The sequence below is a fragment of the Saccostrea echinata genome, unplaced genomic scaffold, assembly GCF_033153115.1.
Source record: "Saccostrea echinata isolate AGI-Se365-2 ecotype Australia unplaced genomic scaffold, CSIRO_AGI_Sech_v1 ptg000033l, whole genome shotgun sequence".
In the NCBI taxonomy this organism is placed as follows: Eukaryota; Metazoa; Mollusca; class Bivalvia; order Ostreida; family Ostreidae; genus Saccostrea; species Saccostrea echinata.
Window position 1 is genome coordinate 34,009,815 of NW_026889782.1, and position 2,288 is coordinate 34,012,102.

The 2,288-nt window shown below is 38.4% G+C and overlaps 1 long non-coding RNA gene across 1 annotated transcript; it reads right to left on the reverse strand.

The window, feature by feature from the left end:
• Positions 1–2,288, reverse strand: LOC133198875 (uncharacterized). The gene is made up of 3 exons (XR_009722638.1): positions 2,261–2,288; positions 999–1,797; positions 1–810 (listed from the first exon to the last, which is right to left on the reverse strand). It is a non-coding gene; the product is annotated as an uncharacterized LOC133198875 (long non-coding RNA).

Below are 2,288 nucleotides of genomic sequence, written 5' to 3' on the forward strand. Positions count from 1 at the left end.
TCATAACTGTTATTGATTCAGTAATTAATATCTTTTTTGTATAATGCACAGACAAGACGGGACACACAATCAAGACAGTTACAATATGTCGTAAATAATGTCATCCCGTCCACTAAGACACCGGGGGACCACAATTCTTTGAATTTGCTTGTTGGGTTTGTTGTATATTGGCAGTTAATACTTTGTTGATCTTACAGATCGTTCCCCATCTCCCATGTCCAGAGCACTGTCGAGATTCTTATGTAGCATCACAACTGTGATGAGCATTAAAATGTAGTCCTGAAGTTGATCTGCGTTAGGATCTTTCTTTTTAGACACTTTGGACTGTTTTGCTATGGTGATGTTATGCATTTTGCTCTCGTGAGCTTTTAACGAGCCTACATAAGCATATGTTTTAGGACAAAAGAGACATCGAATTCGACCATCTTCTAAAGTATGTACCCAATAGGTATGATGATGTGGATTCCCTGTAATTTCACGTAATTGTTCACACACATCAGATGATCCATCAAAGAAATATTTTTTCCTAGTATTTTACCGCATATTTCATTCAACCACTGTATTTTTTTCATCATTTGTCAAGTTGTTGAAGTGGCTTGGCAAGGGTATTTCTGAATCCAAATCAACATCCAAATCTTGAAGAAACATAAGAAGACAAATTGCATCCAGAGTGGTGTAGTACAAGATCTTGTGTGGACGAAATGTATTCTTTACTTTCCCTTTCACGTCTCTTGCATTAAGTAAATTGCGGTAGTAAAATGTCCCCCTGTCTTGTGCACTTTCAGTTCAGTATGTTAATTTTTATATTGTCTGAAAAATATTCACAAATTTCTTCAATTGAGATACTACAGTCATGTGAGAAAGTGATAAAATATTACTTATGACCTCTTATTAACAAATTTAAAATTATTTTCCGTTTGTTGTAAAAAGTATCCGTAAATAAACACATACATTCATATGTATATTTAAACATTAACAAGAAAAATGTGAAAACTCACTTCCATGAAATTCATTAATCGATAAAGTCCTAAGTTTTTAAAATGAATCCCTCAAGCCTTTTCTTGGGTATGTCTGCATTGCTCAGTGCAGCTTGGGCACACTAGAACACGCTCACCTGTCAATTTGACTACGAAATGTTCTGTCTACGTGATCAATACATAGGGCTAACGGCGGGTGTGACCGGTTAAAAGGGGATGCTTACTCCTCCTTGACACTGATTTCCGAAGGTTCGTGTTTTATTCCTTCTTAAAGCTGAACACGATTCATAAAAGGAATGTGTCCGCCATATTCGATTGGTTTCTTGCTATATCTGAGTTCTTATATAAAGCCGCTGACTTGATCACTGTTCAGTGTATTCAATCGACACCGGTGAAGACGGACGTATGCTATACAGCACTCGGTAGCGACAAAATATAACTGTGTACTTCTTCTAATGCAGGAAAGTAAGATACCCGAGAAACTTACAACAGTTGCACAGGTCAGTGCAGTATACAAACAATCACAAATACACGTAAGTGCAATAAAATGAAAGCAAATGTAAAGCAAGATAACCAGCACAACAAGTGTCGCCACTCCACAGTCAAGTGTAACGAATCCGAAGGGTATATCCCGGTGCTGATATCGTAGCTAATAGTATCGAAAATGGCGTATGCCTATTTACGAGTCGTATTCAGCTTTAACATACCGGGTATTTGTATTATTATACCCCCGCTCCGAAGGAGAGGGGGGTATACTGTTTTACCCTTGTGTGTCTGTCCGTCTGTCTGTCTGTCCGTCTGTCTGTCTGTCCGTAACAAACTTTGGTCGCAGTTTTCTCAGCAACTACTCATCAGAGGTGCTTGAAATTTTAACACACTCTTTGTTTAGGCATGCCATATGGTGGGATTCATTTTTGTACGAATTCGATGTCAACTTCCTGTTTATCCGTGCGTTTGTCCGTACCATACATAAAAAATTTTGGTCGTAGTTTTCTCAGCCACTACTCATCGCAGATGCTTGAAATTTTAGCACAGTCTTTGTTTAGGCATGCCATATGGTGGGATTCATTTTTGTACGAATCCGATGTCAACTTCCTGTTTATCCGTGCGTCTGTCCGTATCACACATAACAAACTTTGGTCGCAGTTTTCTCAGCAACTACTCATCACAGGTGCTTGAAATTTTAACACACTCTTTGTTTAGGCATGCCATATGGTGGGATTTATTTTTGTACTAATCCGATGTCAACTTCCTGTTTATCCGTGCGTCTGTCCGTACCACACATAACAAACTTTGGTCACAGTTTTCTCA